This window comes from Lathyrus oleraceus, chromosome 3 (assembly GCF_024323335.1).
Source record: "Lathyrus oleraceus cultivar Zhongwan6 chromosome 3, CAAS_Psat_ZW6_1.0, whole genome shotgun sequence".
Lineage (NCBI taxonomy): Eukaryota > Viridiplantae > Streptophyta > Magnoliopsida > Fabales > Fabaceae > Lathyrus > Lathyrus oleraceus.
The window spans coordinates 228,056,772-228,075,671 of record NC_066581.1 but is presented as its reverse complement, the minus strand read 5'-3'; positions in this window follow the sequence as shown (position 1 = coordinate 228,075,671).

Here is an 18,900-nt window from a genome sequence, read left to right as displayed (position 1 = left end):
GAAATTTGGCATGTGTATTATAGACATCTTGAAGTGTGTCATGGATTTGATTTGGTTCATTTATCTTATGCCAATTCTGTTTTATGATTGCTTGAAGTTGATGCATGTTTTGGTGCCTTGTATGAGCTTGTTTGAGTATGCTTTGACTTGATGATTTTAATTGACTTGTTTCCCTTGGTCCAAATGCCTTGAAATTTGGTGTGTAGGTCATGTTATGAATGCTGTTTGACCATGAAATTTTTGGGGATTTATTGAAATGTTTGTGAGTTGATTTGAATTGGATCTTTCTGTTTGGTCCTATGAGGTTCTAAATTGTATGCTTTGTACTCTTTGCCTCATGAAATGATAATGGTTGATGATATGAATGTGAGACCACTTGGATTTGATTCTTATTTGATTGATCTTGATTTTTGATAAGTTTCATGTTCTGTTTTGGTTTATTTCTCCCATTTTGACCCTGGTCTTGTACTAGTGGTTTGTGTTCTCACATTTGAGCTTTGTTTCAGATCAAAGAGCACAATTGCTTATGCTTGATGATGTGCACTCAATTGGAGTTGGCTTATTGATTGTTTATGATTAACCTTGAGTTTGTTTTGTAGGCATTGAGATTTGTACTTAGGCCTTGTGGCTTTCACCTATGTGCATTGATGCTTGTTATCTGTTTGTGCTGTGGACTTGTAATTTTCTGTTTGACTTTTGTTTGTCTGGTATACTGATTATGTTGGATTGATTTCAGGTACCTTAGTTGCTATAGTTCATTGTGAACTTGCTTGTGCTGTTGCTTGGTTGTATAAACCATTTGAGGTATAACATTTCTTCTCCATGTAGTTTGGAAGACCTAGCCTGTTACTTGGCCAGGCACCTGTCTGAAGTCCTCCTTAAGAGGCAATGCCTGTGATTGTTTATCTTTGTCCCCAAGCAGGAAAAGACCTTTGTTAAGGCAATTGGCAGATACAAGAGATGTGCAATCCATCTCCTGCTATTCTTGTTGAGTCATCCCTCTGCTCACACAACTGGTGTTGCTGCATTGTGGATCCTAACCCAAGATCCTTGTACAGTTGTACAGTTGAGTCAGTGTCATAAGTGTAGAAGGGTTCCCACTTTCTGAACCCACACTTCTTTGTCTGAAGCTCTCCCTGGCCAGGGATAAGAGCTGTGAGGCACACCCCTCACTTCCTATTTCATCTGCTTCACCCTAACTCTCAATGTTAGGGTTAAGAGCTAACGTCACCTGATACAGTTGGCTTGCTTTTGGCAGCCTGACCATTTGTGTGAGCCCATTTTGTCTGTATATAGTGTGTGCTAATTGTGTATGTTTGCTTTGTTTTTGATTATGCTTGCATGCTTTGCTTTGCCTGTTTAGGATTAGCTTGCTACCTGTGCAAGTTAGATAGCAACCTTAACTTAGGGATGATATGCATGATAACATCTAGGCTCGAGTCATAGTCTCCCTAGTTGTGTCTCCCTCTGTATCTGGTTAGGCTAGCCTTTCTCCCCTGTTCAGGGGAACTACGTTGCCCTGATCCTCATACCAGATGAGGTATGTAGGCAGGAGATCGAACGAGATCTCTCCGGGCACCCTTTTATTTTTTTTGAGTGAGTTATGCTTGACAGCTATCAGGCTCGAGTTCCCGACTCCCTGTTAGTCTGTGTGTTCACCCTTTTTTCTTTTTGTGTGTGTTTGCTTGACAGTTGCTAGGCTCGAGTTCCCGACTCCTTAGTAGCTTGTTGCTTGTTTCTTCTTGTGTGTGTTAGGAGACGGATGTAAGCCCAGCCATTGGCATTCTGTATCCTATTGTTGTGTGCTTGGAGTCCGGTATAAGTCCATCAAGTGGCATCTGGTTTCCAGTGTGGGTTTGTTTGGTTCGGAAGCTGATGTAAGTCCAGCGATTGGCGTTCGGGTTCCATGTTTGCCTGTTTTGTGTGTGTTTTGTTTCGGCGTGCGTGAGCCGAACTACGGTAGCTCTGATTCTCATTCCAGATGAGATACGTAGGCATAGGATGCGATATCCTAGCGAGCCCTCTTCCCCCTTTTCCCACCTATGTTGTCTTCAGTGTGTGTGTGTGATGTCTGTTTTAGCAACCTTTTCCTATCTTTTGAGCGTGGATCCCGTCGAGTACGACGGATGCGTAGGGGTGCTAATACCTTCCCTTCGCATAACCGACTCCCGATCCCATTCTCTTTGGTCGCGAGACCATGCTTTTTCCAGGTTTACTTCGAGCGTTTCCTTTCCCTCTTTGGGATAAATAACGCACGGTGGCGGCTCTGTGTTGTTTTTGTTTCAGCCCGCCGGTTGTTTTTCGCGGATGCGACACTAGGCTATAAATAGATGACAACTGATGTTGAACATAATGATTTTTTGTGTTGTACAGGTGATGTTGTTAGATGGGGTGATTGATGTTATAGGTGTTGTTGAAGAAGATGTTTGTTGTTGAACAGACTTAGAGGGAGAAGAAGCACATATGTGTTTAATGTGTGTTTACTAGTTGCTATTATAGCTAGTAAATGTGTAGTTTATTACTTCTGTTGTTGCTTAACTGCTGATATGTTTTTATACTCTTGTGAACAAATGGACTGATGTATGTTTTAGCCAAAATTTGCCAAAGGGGGAGTTTGTTGGTTCTATGTGTTGGCAACAATTTTGGTAAAACCTAGAATGTTCACAAGTTGTCACAAGTGTTGTCTTGACATAAGATAACATGTACCTGCAGGATGTTTAAAATGTGATTATGCAGGATTTTACTGAGATGTCAGATCTGATGTCATGACATCTGTATACAGAACATTCAGTCTAAATGTTATGTATTGTGTGATTGCGTTTTTAATTCTAATCTATGTATGATTGATGAGATGATTTAAACGCGCATTCAATTATTAATTACAACCATATTGACTTATTTTCCAACAATATCTAATCAGCTGTCATGAGAAGATATGAATGGAAAATAGTTTTAGGGTTTTATGATGTCCAAGCCCAGCCAAATGCTTCTATATAAAGGACATGGAAAACCTAGTTTGATACACAAGAAATCATGAACGAAATATTGAGAGAGAATAAGGGTTTTAGTCTTGTGTGGTCGTGTGAATTGTAAGCCATTCATTCATTCATAGATGATTGAATTGGACTGATTTTTGAGTTGTAATTTGTCCACTCTAAGCTTTTAAGCATGAGTGTGTGTTTACTTGATTGAAGCTTTTAAGCAAGATCAAGTATGTGTCTTTGAAGAGTGTCTTCTTTTCATTGTAATTCTTGTTTTATATCACTGTTGTGATTGAGGGGGAATGAGTAGGATCTCATATCTAAGAGTTCTTAGGTAGAAGTCACACGGGTAGAGATTAGGTGAAAAGACTATAACTTGAAGTTGTTTACTGAGAGTCTTTGAACTAATTCTATTTAGTGGATTTCCTTCCTGGCTTGGTAGCCCCCAGATGTAGGTGAGTTTGCACCGAACTGGGTTAACAATTGCTTGTGTCTTTTGCATTACTGTTCTTTATCTTTAATCCTGTTTGTATTATTCAGATATTAGTGTCGTGACATTACCTTCGACATCTCATATCTGATACCAAAATTTCACAATCAATCAACACCAATTCAACAATAACGTCAACAACAGCCACCACAATGAACAAACACCTAAAACAACAACAATACCAACAATCATCAACAACAACAAAACTTTGAGAGGATGAAGGTCTCTTTCAACCCGATTCCTATGTCTTATGCTGAACTATATCCATCATTGGTTCTCAAGAACCTTTTGCAACCAAGAAATCCTCCACAGATTCCTGAACCACTACCATGGTGGTACAAGCCAGAGCTTCACTGTGCCTTTCACCAAGAGGCTCCTGGTCATGATATCGAGAATTGCTACCCCCTGAAGTATTAAGTCCAAAAGCTGGTAAATAGTGGAATGGTGTCCTTTGAGGACCGTGCGCCTAATGTCAAAGCTAATCCACTACCTGCTCATGGTAACCCTTCTGTCAACATGGTAGATGGTTGTCCTGGGGAGTTCAAGGTATTTGATGTCCGCTTCATTAGAAGGTCCTTGGTGACGATGCACAAGGATATCTGTTTGGTGAGTGATTGTGAGCATGACCCTGATGGTTGTGCAATCTGTAGTGTCAATCCTCGAGGTTGTGTGGTTGTGAAGAGAGACATCCAGAGGTTGATGGATGAGGGTATGATTCAGATTCTCTAGTCCCGTCACGCGGATAATGATGTGAATGTTATAGTTATGGTATTCAAGACTCCGGAGAGGGTAATATCCAATTCAACAGAAGCAGCAGTAACAATGTCAGCAATAGATCGGTATCTTCGTTGGTTATACGGTTAGCGGGCCCCTTCCCGCATGCACCTGATAAGGCTAATCCATATCAATATAATACTACCATGTTAGAGAAGGTCGAGAGGTTCCTTTGCCTACGACTAGTTCTGTTGTGAGCATTGCTGATGTTACGAAGGTGACCCGTAGCGGTCGAGTTTTTGGGTCGGTGTTCCCTAAGAATGTGGAAGATGGTGTAGCGGGAAATTCATGATCATCAAGCTATGGACAAGCTAGACATCAAATAAACAAGAGTCACCACCGCGCTTTTATTGTTTCCAAGGGAAAAGGGAAAAGTACAAAAAAACCCAAAAGATAAGAAGTTTTCAAATCAAAACGCCAGAGATTACAGGTAAGGGGGTTGGTTACACAGAGGGAAGGTATTAGCACCCAAAGTGTCCTAGGTACTCCTAGGGAGCCCTTTTTGTGTGCATAGGTGCTTTTGTACAAATGATGTTTGCAAACAAATAAAATGGGGAGATGAGAGAAGAATTCATTAATTATATTTTTGTGTTTGACAAGACCTTCGGACTTGTGCCTACGTCCCAACATAAAAATGAGGGATCAAAACCTCGTAGTTCGTGGTATCAATTTTGTAGCGGTAAATTCATGATCATCAAGCTATGGATAAGCTAGACATCAAATAACAAGATCGCCACCGCACTTTTATTGTTTCCAAGGGAAAAGGGAAAAAGTACGAACAAAACCCAAAAGTAAGAAGTTTTCAAATCAAAACTAATAAAATGTCAGAGATTACAGGTAAGGGGGTTGGTTACACAGAGGGAAGGTGTTAGCACCCAAAGTGTCCTAGGTACTCCTAGGGAGCCCTTTTTGTGTGCATATGTATTTGGTACAAAATGATATTTACAAACAAATAGAATGGGGGGATGAGAAAAGAATTTATTAATTATATTTTTGTGTTTGACAAGACCTTCGGACTTGTGCCTACGTACCAACATAAAAATGAGGGATCAAAACCTCGTAGTTCGTGATACAAATTTCAAAGTGGATGCATTGCTTTTAACAAAAATTAAATTTGAAAGGCACAAAGGCCTAAAAAATGGTTTGAATGAGTTGGTTCTTTTTGGCTTTTTTTGAAAGTTTAAGTCAAGTATAGTTAAGTTTATTTACAAATTTGATTTAAGAAAAGAAGTTTGAAAAGGCAATGGCATAAGGCCAAAGTTTCGATCTTTTTGCAAAAGTGGTCAAAGTTTAGAACAAAATAAGTTCAATCAAAGAAGATTTTGAAAAGAAAGGAGTGAGAGATTTTGAAATTGAAGAAATGGGGAGGAGATGAAGAGACTAATCCTATGCCCAAAATTAAAAGTTAAGAGTCAAAAAGATCTGACCAATGGGTAGCAATCCAATAGACAAGAATGTCAATAGAAACCCAGAATTCCCTTGGACACTTAGAATCAAACAACATACAAATGCATAATTATATTATCTTGAAGAGTCAAGGCATCAAATAAAGATAGTCGCATCCAAGCTTTAGCCATTCCATGATCTTCTTCAAATTAGACCATGTAACAGATGAGTTCCACAAGTCACAGGTTCAAAATAACAGCTTCACAATGATCATGTTGCAGATGAACTCAGAGGGATCTTGAATGATGTATCAGATGAAGTTTCAAATTGCAAGCACTTGATTTCACAGAAAGTTAGCATTGGCCAAGTCCTTTAGCATAGGAATGTTGCCTAAGTTCTAAGTCCATTTGTCTAAGATCGAGCCAACAGTCCACACAAATGTTTTTTAGGATTTTTGTTGTTATTATGTACATTAATGGTCAAAGACCACACAAGCAAGCAAAATATACACAAACAAGATATATCACACAATATGGTCCAAATGGACAAAGTGAAAATTGCATTAACATAAACAATTAAAATGGTATGAATAATGGCAAATGAATAAAAGGCTAAAATTAAATGACATTAAAGTAAATGGCTTGAATTTAAAAGTTAGTTATTAATGAGTTTGAAGTTAGTATTGCTTTGCTTTGGCTTTTCAATTTAAGACATTCTTTGGAGAACACTCAACCCACTTATCACAAGCATGGATCCTTGAGCCAAGACATCTTCCAAAGGAAGGAAAAAAGGCCAAGTTTCCACACAATACCATGAAATAGGGGAGACTTACAATCTCACTAACTAGAATGTTATGTCTTTTGTGTCACAAATTTAGCGTTATGTTAAGCAGTCGTAATTGGACTTATGTAGAAGTCACAACTATTTGAGGCAGGGCAATAAAATTTTGGTGTTAATGTATGTTAGAGACATAATATAATGGACTATTCTCATGAAACATACCACACACAAAAATAATATGCAAAAGAGGTGGCCTAATCTCATCCATACTCATGTTAATTTTTCAATCGACTAGCTTTAGGACTTTGAGATATCCTAGGCCAAATGAGATGAATGCATAAAGAATGGGAATGAGATGAAGAGTGAGGGGAATGGATCAAAACCCAAATTGATCAAAGGAGGACTTTTACAAAATTAATATCATCCATTCATTTTGGGAGATGGAATGTTCATTCCATCAATCCCCTAAATCCAATGATATTAACTTGACAAAATCAAATCAACATTGACCAAGGCCCAACAACAAGAGTCAAACTCAAACAAGTCATCACAATTGGTCAACAAAAATTATTTGACATTTATTCAATTAAAAAGACTAAAATAATACATTTAAATTAAATATGGTTTGTCAAATTCCTAAAACCTCGTCAAAACACCAAAGAAATGGCCATGAGATTTATCATAGGTCAAACAAGGTCAAAGGACCTTGGAGGAAAAAATTCAGAATTTTTAAAGACTTAAGCGTATTTTCAAACAATTAAAAATAATAACAAAATCAATTAAATCATGAAAAATATTAATAATGATCCAAACAATAATTTTAATTTAGAATATGAAAGAGGAAATTTTTTGAAATTTTTTGGTGAAACTCTCATATTTTTTGGATCAATATTAAAATTAATATGAATTAATGAAAATAAAAGGATTAAAATAAAAATCAGAAAATAGCAAAAAACGTGAGCCACTTGATCTCCCTCATTAATTGAGGTGGAAGATCAAGTGGCCTAGAACGTGCGTTCCATGATGCATGCAAGTCAACTCATCCACACGCTTGGTATTCACAATGGGCGCGTGAGATTATAACGTTTTGGAATGATCATGTGGCTCAGAACCTGTCCAGCACACCACCGGCACTGGACCTCCGATCACCTTCTCAGGCGAGGCTCACCGGACTGGTTCAGTCATCACCATCACATAAATGAAAAAGGAGGACATGATCTGAAAGATAAAATTGCGTAGAGCACGAATCTGACCTCAATTTTAACTAACTAAACATATATAGAAAGATATGAGGAGTTGAATTTTGAGGTGTGTTAACTGAGTTGCTTCTATTTGACCTCTAAGCAACTCAATCTTCTTGCCTACATTGGTAGGACTTCAGACAACCAAAGATCCAAGAGAATTGAGTAGAATTGAGAGAGAATCGAAGAGATGAAGTTTTCTGAAAATTACCTTCAATGCTATGCAGTTCTTGATGTTGCTTGCTTCAAACACTATCTGATCACACTTGAGAAGCTAGCAGGAAGTGATTAGAGAGGTTGCAAGGCTTTGGATCCTGGAGTTCTTGAATCTCCAACAATTGAGATTCAAACTCAAATTTCAAATTGAAATTTCTCAAGTTTTCCTTTAGAATGTGAGGGTTTCAATGGGGGGCAAAGCTGACGCGTAAGGTGTGATTCAAATGAGCACATAAGTCATGTATTTATAACATGAATGAATGATATTTGCACACTTCAAATTTTGTCCAGTTTTAGCAATGTTGATGGCACGAGTGCATGGGAATGTGCAGACCCATGATGCAATGCAAAAAGGTCCAAAATGATTCCAAATGAAGTCTGAATGGAAGCTTGAATGGCAAGGCATTCTGAACTGAAGTTTTGAAGTTTGATTCGTTCCAATTATTCAGCCTTGTTAAAGCCATGCGGAAACCTAGAAAACCTCATCCAAAATGCATGAACTTGGGTTCTTTGGAAAGCTTGGATCAAGGGGAACAAGTTTTATGTTCAATACTTTTTCATTTGGAGCTTGGAACATGGAGAATACTGAGGTGGAAGTTTGGAAATTTCAACATGTTGAAAAATTTTCTAAGTGTCAAGCCATATATCTCAATAATCTACCTTACTTAACTTTTTATGAGAGCTTCAAATGAGAAAAATGTCTTCATCAAAGTTGTAGCTCTTTCAAAAAAAATTCAAAGTGTTCACCAATTTCATGTCATTTGGATTTAGAATGATAGAGTTATGCATTTTTGAAGTTTGGAAAAATCACTTGGTCAATGGTATAGGTCAAAAATGACCTATAATGTAACCTCATATCACATTCTCATAAACCTTGAATTAGCTCTCACTCCAAACATAAAAGTTGAAGTAAACATCTTGAATGTGATTGTGAAACTTGGAAATCTTTCATATCATAAAAATTGAGCAAGTTGTGGCCTTGGGAAGTTGACTTTTAAATTAGGGTTTAGACAAAATGACCTATAATGTTTCAACATAGAAGATGATTTTCCAAGAAAAACTAGCTCTAGGTCTCAACATAAAAGTTGTTTGGAATATCATTTAGAGTAACTTTGATCTTGGAATCATTTTCATATGGTGAAAATTGTAGGAGATAGAGTCTAGGGAGACCCAGTTTTGATCAAATGAATTCATCTGGCCAACCACCATCAACCAACTTGCTAACCTTCAATTCTTTGGACTTTATTGGCTCATGGTAGATCATATATGCATAAGATGATGAATTTTGAAGTGTCCCTTGAGATATTTGATCAATTGGTGAGATAGCTTGTTGGAGAAGTTACTCAAGATACCTAGTCAAACTAGGGTTTCCAAGGCAAATCACCCTCAAACTATTGAAGAAAACTTGATCAATATGACATGTAGGAATCAATGGAACTCACATATGATGCTCATAACCATTCTTGGATCAATTCATGGTTGTGCTCTTTGTTATGAGGGTCTCAAACCCTAGATATGAACTTGGTGATCATGCCCTTCCTACAAAAGAGTTAGGCAAAATGCAAAGACATATTTTTGGTATTTTGGTTAGTAAAATGATAATATATAAGTATGATACAATCATATAGTGCTTAGTGATCTCTCCCAAAACAAACCCAATGAAACAGGGGTAAGGAGGATCTCAACGTATGATCCCAATGCTAATGCTTATGATGAAATTGCATGAGGGATCTTAGGGTCAAAATTGGGGTCTTACAGCTGCCCCTCTTTAAGGAAATTCTAACTAAGGAGGCGAAGGTTAAAATATTCATGTCGACTCAGTAGAATGGTGTCGCACTACGCGAAAAACCGGCGGGAAAACAAGAACAACAGGGCCGCCACCGTGCGTTATTTATCCCAGAAGAGGGAAAGGAAACGCTCAGAGTAAACCTGGAAAAAGCATGGTCTCGCGACCAAAGAGAATGGGATCGGGAGTCGGTTATGCGAAGGGAAGGTATTAGCACCCCTACGCATCCGTCGTACTCGACGGGATCCACGCACAATAGGAAGGAAAATGGTTGCTAAAATCGTTGCTCAAACACACACACACACTGGCTGAAAGAGACGCAAGAAAACAGACAAGACTGACTCGGCAGGATATCGCATCCTGGGCCTACTTAGTCTATCAAGCATAGACATCAGAGTCAAAGTAGTTCGGACGGGGGAAACGACACATGCTCGCTAGGATGTCGCATCCTATGCATACGTATCTCCTTTGGACGAAGGAGAATCAGAGCATTCGTAGCTCGGCTAACACGCGCACAAACAAACACAGGCAAAGGCAAACGTGGAGCCTGAATGCCAATCATTGGACTTACATCAGCATCCGAACCAAAACACACACAAGAAGGCAAACGTGGAGCCTGAATGCCAATCACTGGGCTTACATCAGCATCCGAACCAAACGAACTCACACTAGAACCCGAACGCCACTCGATGGACTTACATCAGCTTCCAAGCACACAACAAGACACAGGAAGAAGAAGGGTCTCGATTGCAACTAGGGCAAGAGAAAGGGGAGGTCTCAATCGCAACGAGGGCGAGAGAAAAGCATTAGTGTTAGTTGTTAGTCAAACTCGACAAGACATCGCATCTCGTGCCTACGTATCTCATCTGGACATGAGAATCAGAGTTGTCGTAGTTCGGCTAAACTATTCTTGTTGGTTTGTGTTTTTTAAGTGGACAACGTCACTACGCAATCTACCGGATGCTCGACCTTTGGAGACTTACTCACCTGTAGTAGAAGGAGTTGACGTATCCTTAAGAGGGGATAATGTTTGTTTGTGTTTTAGGAAAGCTCAAGCAAGAAAGGAAGTCCTATACGAAGGAACCGTGCTACCTTAATTGACATGCAAACGAGACTACGCGGAGTCTAGCAAACCTAGGGGATACAATCGCACCACACAAACATATACAGCATGAAATAAACACACCAACAAGGGGCTCAAATATCAAGGCTAGGCTTTAGTCGAGGGGTCATATCAACCTCGACAAACAAGCCTCTGTATCGGGGTAAGGTTAGCTCTTAACCTTGCCATTGAGGGGCTAAGGTGAAGCTGATGAAAGGAGAGTGAAGATGAGACTTCACAGCTCTTATCCCTGGTCAGGGAGAGCTTCAGACAAAGGAGCGTGGGTTCAGAATGTGGGAACCCTTCTACGCTCAAGACTCTGACACAACTGTACATTGTACAAGATCTTGGGTTTGTGTCCCAATGCATCAACACACAGCCGTGTGAGCAGAGGGACGACTCAACAGAATAGCGGGGGATAGATTGCATATCCCTATGATCCGCCAATTGCCTCATAGAGGTCTTTACCTGCTTGGGCACAAATGTAAACAACCACAAACATCGCCTCTTAAGGAGGACTTCAGACAGTTGCCTGGCCAAGTAACAGGCCAGGTCTTCCAGACTACATGAAGAATAGAAGTCCTACCTCAATTGGTTTAAAAACCAAGCAGCAGCTAGCAAGTTCTTAAAGAACTGTAAGCGACTAAATGTACCTGAAATCAATCAAGTATCATCAGTACTCAGACAAACCAACAATAAACGGCAAAAGTCAATCTATACAGACAACACAAGTTAATGCACATAAGTGCAAGCTATAATCCCAAGCTCAAGCATCAAACCTACAACACAAAGTCAAGTTAGTTCATAAACATCAACCAAACTCAATTCAAATTGCCTTGAAGCAATCTCCTTAAGCATTGTGCATTTCATCCTGAAAATCCAAACCAAATGTGAGAAACTAGACCACTAGGCCAAGCCTAGGGTCCAAAGGGGATAAAAAGTTATAAACAGCAAGTGCAAACCAACCAAAATCACATTAAAACAAATCAAAAGCAAATGCAATTGGTCTCATGCCTAAACCATACACCAAATTAATTTCATGCACAAATTAGATCAAGCTAGGCAATTATGAGTCATATAGGAGCAAACAGAAAGATCACACTCAATCAAATACTTAAACAGCTCAATAAATTCCACAAAAATTCCAGCCTAAACAGGACACACTCAATGAGCTACATATCAATTTTCATGCCATTTGGACAACAGGAAGTAGGTCAATGAAAATCATAAAGTCAGCAGTAATTCAAACAAGTCAACACATGGTAACAAAATGAGCATCGACTTTAATCACATACCAAACAGTGAAAACAATTAAGAAATGGATGGGACCAAAGCCAAACTACACCTAAACATGTTATGAATCACTCCATCAAATTTCACATTCATATGATATGGTATGAGCATTCAACAACACATGTAAAGTTTGTTACACAAGAAACAACCCAAAGATGCTAAACAGCAATCAAAAATCCAAATCAATTAGAAAATGGACCAATTAAATCCACAAAAAATCATGTTGAAAGTTAACATACATATTGTATCTCATGCAAAAAATCAGAGTCATAGGCCTAGGGGAAGCATGGTAAATTAATTCATGAACTCAGCATATCATAATGTGACACATATTGTCACACTCAAAAAGAAAAAATCATATCTACAAATCCAGAGATCCAAGAATCACAAATGATATACCAAAATCTCCAGAAATGTATCAAGAATCATCATATGAAATTTCATTCAATTTGAACAATGTATGAGTATTTCATGTTAAAAATGGTGAAACATACAAGAAATGCACACATGGCAAAGATCCCTAGACAAAAGCAAAAAATCTCCATGCACAACTTGAGTTATCATATCTATAAAATTCTAGACAAAATTATGAATCTAACAAAAAAAGTCTCACTAATTTTGGATTAAAAATGGATTTTATGTGATTTTTAGAAGTTAATTGAATTTATTGGAATATTTATTTAATGTTAATATGGATTAAATATATTTTAATTACAGCGAATGGCAATATGGTAAATACTGCATGCCAAGCCAAAACGGTACAGCATCTCATTTATGTGCTGGCGGCGCGTGATTGGAAGGCTTTAGGCGGCAAACAAAATTTGAAACTGGCCGGCGAAATTAATGGATCGAACAGCAGAATTTTCCAAATTTCGCTGCATCTTCATCGCGTTCATGTTCTTGAGTCCCAGCTACGGTTTCGATCAAATCTCAACGAAAACGCACAAATTTTATATGGATAGAAAGGTCTAAGTACGTACATTCCAGATATGCAAACGAAATTGTCCAGAAACTCGTGTACAAAGCGAATCGAACGAAAGAAGTTTGTGCATCTAAACTTTAATCTACGATATCTCTCTTAATAATTGACTAAAATCAAAACTACAAGAAGCATGGTATTCTACAATGAAAGATCTACAAATATCATATCTCAATTTGGCAAACGGTTAGATTCGAATTCCAACCTTGATCGATGGCAGTTGACGAATTTGTGCTTGTTGTGCTTCAATTCACGAAAACAGGTGAAGTATGTTGATTAGGAAGATGATTGGTACAGCTTTGGTAGCTCAACAATACTCCAGGTGCTCGAATTCTTGATTTGCCATTGATGAACGATCTTGGACAGTTGGAGTTTTTGATGGTTTTGAGTTCCAATTGATGCAAACAGCTCTTGATTAACACCTGCAAATGAGAACTACACCACGAATTTGCAAGAAAATTGATGAATTATTGATGAATTTGGAAAAAAAAGTGAAAGCTCAAAGTGAAAAAAGTGAGAGAATTGAGAGAGTTTTTTGTGATTTTCTGTTTGGATCTTGAAAAATGATTAGTGGTTAATGATTACAGTTACAATTATCTATTTATACCTCTCCCTAATCCAAAATTAATTAAGATTAAGCAAAAATGGAGAATTAGTGTTAATGTGCAATTTCACCACTTTTGGCCAAAATGCCCTTGGTTAATGCAGCTGATTTTTCTGTCCAAACTTGGTTCAAACAAGTCACAAATGACATTTAGAAATTGTTGCAAAAAGCCCCATGCCAAAATTCCAAATATTTTGAAAGTTGGACCATTTTGCCCTTGGATTTTAATTAGTGCACTTGAAAAATGGCCTTTTTATGTGAATGCTTTTGGCAAAATGTGGTGATGGATTATGAAAGTACACATTAAATGTGATTTTCTCAAAGGAAAACCATCCAATTTGACCACTCCATGTGAAAGTTATGCCACTTTGAATTCGGGCATTTTTGGAAAATGACTGGACCATATCTTACTAACCACACATGGGAATTTCAAGTTCTTGGACTTTTTGGAATGGTGAGATCACGATCTTCAACTTTCATGTTGGACAAAATTCCATTTGAAGCTTGTATGATGAAGTTATTTTGAGGAGAAAAAGTTTCCATTTTGGGCAGCTGAAATTACAGGACACCTGTTATTTTAGGAAACTTCTTGTCTGACCTCCAAATCTTCAACCTTGGTCTTTGATATGTCAAATGAGACTTGTATGGACATGAATGAGGCCCTTCAAACCATCTCACGCCTTCCAATCCATAAAATCAGGCACAGTTGACCACCGTTGACTTTCTAGGGTTTCTGGTTGACTGAACAATGACTGATGACTTCTGAGCATCCAATCTTTGGCCAAATCACTTCACAATGATCCTTAGACCATATGAGCTTGATAAACCAAACATAGGGCTTTATCTCAATGAAAATGGCACTTGCTTGCTTGATCGACTGATTCTCCTGATCAGTTTGACCCAATTGGTTAGCTGAGCTTGCACTTGGGCAAATGGACAATACAATGTTATGCAGTGGCCTATGTTATGTTATGACCTAATATGAAATGAATGTACAAAATGGTAGGGTGCAAATTTGAGGTGCTACAAATGGGCTTAAATATCAACATATAGAAACAAATTTTGGTCCCTAAGAGACCTCATGATGCAAATGATATGAATGTAAAAGTTAATGCTCTGTGGGGAAATATAGCCACAAAGGAAAAGTAATTAGAGAGACCGAAAGTCCGCAGGAGTATAATGTATTCCGTAAGGAAAACTCACTGGGGAGACAGAGACTCTGGGGGGAAAAAGGAGTTATGCGTAGGCCAGGCTACAACTTAAAATTGCTAGGGGATCAGAGGAATTCCATACAAAAATGGAAAAGACTCGGCCGGGGAACAACAACCTCTGCAGGGGATACGAGTAAGTCAGGATAAAACTGAAATACTTGAATCATGCAGGGAAAAACGATTTCTGTAAGGAAAAACGCACTCAACTCAACTGGGGAAGTAATAAACTTCAACACAGGAGGAGCAGAAATCTATTATCTACTACCTGTTACTGGGTAAGGAGATAATAAAGATCTGACAAAGAGGACATTCGTCATCGATTAGGATGAACATATCAAGGATGAATCGCTGAGAAAAGCCAGGAGGGAGTATTCATTACTGGTTACTTGGTAAGAATAACCTTGTTGGGGAAAGCTGCAGAAAATAGGATTTACAACTACCAGTTACTGGGCAGAAAACCAAAGGTGAGAATATCCGTCATCGGTTAGGATGAACATATCAAGGATAAACTCAACAGGGAAGAAAATCCGTCATCAGTTAGGATGAACATATCAAGGATAGACTTGCCTGGGAATGACAAGAAGGATACCCGTCATCGGTTAAGATGAACATATCAAGGATAAACCAACTTAACAAAAAGTAGGAATTACATCTATCGAATGCTGGATAGAAGACCATCAAAGAGAAAATTTGTCACCTATTAGGATGAACATATCAAGGATAGACTCTGTTGAGGAGAGAAAATATGAATTACATCTATCAGTTACTGGATAAAATACCATCGAAGAGAAAATTTGTCACCAGTTAGGGTGAACATATCAAGGATAGACTCCGCGAAGGGGACAAAAGCAGGATTTACAACTACCAGTTACTGGGTAGAAGACCGCAAAGAGAAGGAAACCTGCCATCGGTTAGGATGAACATATCAAGGATTAACTCTCTGGGGAACAAGAATAGGGATTATAACTACCTTTTTACTGGGTAGAATACCAAAGGTGAGAACTTCCGTCATCAGTTAGGATGATAATATCAAGGATAAACTCAAGCAAGGGAGAGAAAGATATATGTCATCGGTTAGGATGAACATATCAAGGATATACTTTCTGGGGAATAAAAAAAAAGAATCTATCGGGGACTCCATCTTTGGGAAAACAGGGGTACTTATGTCGGGTATTGGGCAAGAAGTAACAAACTGTAAACTATGAAGAATATTACCAGTTACTGGGTAATAATCTCTTAGGAGACTCAAAGCATCTATCTAGGTAAGAGCTAGAAAGAGACACTCAATCAAGACTCGACCCAATGAGGACATAACTCAAGGGGAGTGATTCCATCCAGATAATCAACTAGGAAGGAAACTGAAGTAGTAATCATCCACGAGGAACAACTCAGTGGGGAATCGGAGAAAGGTTAAAGTCTTTCTGCCTAAGGGGCTGACACTCTACAATTGAGGGAGGACAGACACCGAACTCGTATGGGGATAAAGTACTTCCATACAAAGAATGAGAATCTCAAATCGACAAATCAAACAAATATAATGGTGCCAATATGCAATTATGAAATCATATGTATGTATATATATATATATATATATATATATATATATATATATATATATATATATATATATATATATATATATATATATATATATATATATATATATGATGATTATACTAACAAAACGATCACAAAGGATACAAAGGAGTCGCAAAGAATTTGAATCATCGGTACAATCCTTGGTCAATCCACAAAAAGAGGGAGACAACTGTCGGAGAATAGAGAAATCAACAAATCGAAGGCTCAAATCTAGCCGAGGGAGGTGATCTGTTGAGGAGAGGCAAAGTTATCGAGTTTGCAGGGAATTTTAGGTCAACGCCATATCAAATGGGAGATAACCATACAGAAGATAAGCACAAAATAGTTGCTCAGAAACAAGGAGGAAACTCTGACTGGGAGCGAGTCAGATGGCGACTGGTGGAGAAACCAATGCGATCTACTAGGGAAAACATCTTACTCTGCTGAAGAAACGTGAACTCCGTTGGGGAATACATAAATACTGCCGGGGAATTAACACGCCGCAAGGTACTGAATCAACCAACTTAGCTGGGGAAAATAATCGAAACTCTGCTAGGGAACAAACACTTCGCAGGGGAACCTGATCAGCACAAACAATTAGGGATATCCGAAGGGTTAACTGCTTGGGGAACCTCTGATGTTTAGCACTTAAGGACGTGCTGCTCTTTGAAGTGCTATTGATACTTCCTTTTTAATTGCTTTGAAAAATTCTTGTTTTTATATGTTTTAAGAAAAAGGATTTTGATTAAAAAATTTAAAATTCCAAAATGATCATAATAAAATTTAAACTATTGGTTGAAGTAAATAAGAATAGAAACAATTGGATAAAAGCTCAACTTTATTTAATGGGATGGTAGTCTGTAAATGACAAGACTCCATAGATTTTTACAAAGTTGAAAATGGTAATTTACATGGAAAAGGCTTACATTGAATATAAATGATCCTTAATCCTTCTACCAACTTTTGATGTCCGCCATGCTCTTGACCGCTACTAGGATGATGAAACGACGTCAACCCTTGTGCTCAACAAAGTTTCTCCAAAATTTGAAGATCAGCAGACTGCAGTTACTTACCATAATCCCTAATTTTGGCATAAGTTGCCCCAAGGTGGGGTACTCAACTTATCAAGAAATTTTTTCTATTCTTATGTCTCTAATTTTTGCCTGGATCGCCCTTTCAGGTTTTCAATCCACCGAGACGCTCTTTTTTTACCTAAGCTGCCCTTTCGCATTTTCAACTTAACGAGTTGTTCTTTTCTTTTTAGACGAATTATTTCTTGACTGCATCTGCGTTCACAAGACGACTGAACTCTTCACCATCCATAGTTGTAAGAATCAAAGCACTGCCTGAAAAGGCTCTTTTAACAACATATGGGCCTTCAAAATTAGGAGTCCATTTTCCCCGAGAATCTGGTTTGAACGATAGAATCTTCTTGAGCACAAGGTCATCTTCCCTGAACACACGAGGTCTAACCTTCTTATCAAAAGCTTTCTTCATTCTCTACTGATATAACTGACCATGACACATGGCAGTCAATCTCTTCTCCTCAATCAAATTCAGCTTATCAAACCTGGTCTGACACCATTCGGCCTCAGTCATCTTGGCTTCCATGAGCACACGTAGTGAAGGAATCTCAACCTCTATGGGGAGCACTGCTTCCATACCATATACAAGAGAGAAAGGGGTTGCCCCTGTTGAAGTGCGAACGGATGTACGATACCCATGCAAAGCAAATGGGAGCATCTCATGCCAATCCTTGTATGTGACAACCATCTTCTGAATAATCTTCTTAATGTTCTTATTCACAGCTTCAACAACCCCATTCATCTTAGGTCTGTAGGGAGAAGAATTATGGTGTGCGATCTTGAAGTCTTTGCAAAGAGCTTCCACCATATTGTTATTCAAGTTCGATACATTATCAGTAATGATCTTACTTGGCACACCATAACGGCATATGATATGATTCTTGATAAACCTCACAACAACTTGCTTGGTTACATTTGCATACGACGTTGCTTCAACCCATTTTGTGAAGTAGTCAATTGCCACCAAAATGAAACGATGTCCATTCGAAGCTTTGGGCTCAATCATCCCAATCATATCAATTCCACACATGGCGAAGGTCCATGGGGAAGAAATAACATTCAATAGTGTCGAAGGAACATGAATCTTATCAGCATAAATATGACACTTATGGCACCTCTACACAAATTTGCAACAGTCAGATTCCATTGTCAGCCAATAGTAACCTTCTCGCAACATCTTCTTTGCCATTGCATGTCCATTGGAATGAGTACCTAAGGAACCTTCATGCACTTCAATCATCAACAAGTCTGCTTCGTGTCTATCCATGCATCTGAGCAAAAACATGTTGAAGTTTCTCTTGTTCAGTATATCACCATTCAAGTAGAAATTACCGGCTAATCTTCTCAAAGTCTTCTTATCTTTCAAAGATGCCCCAGGCAGGTAAATTTGACTT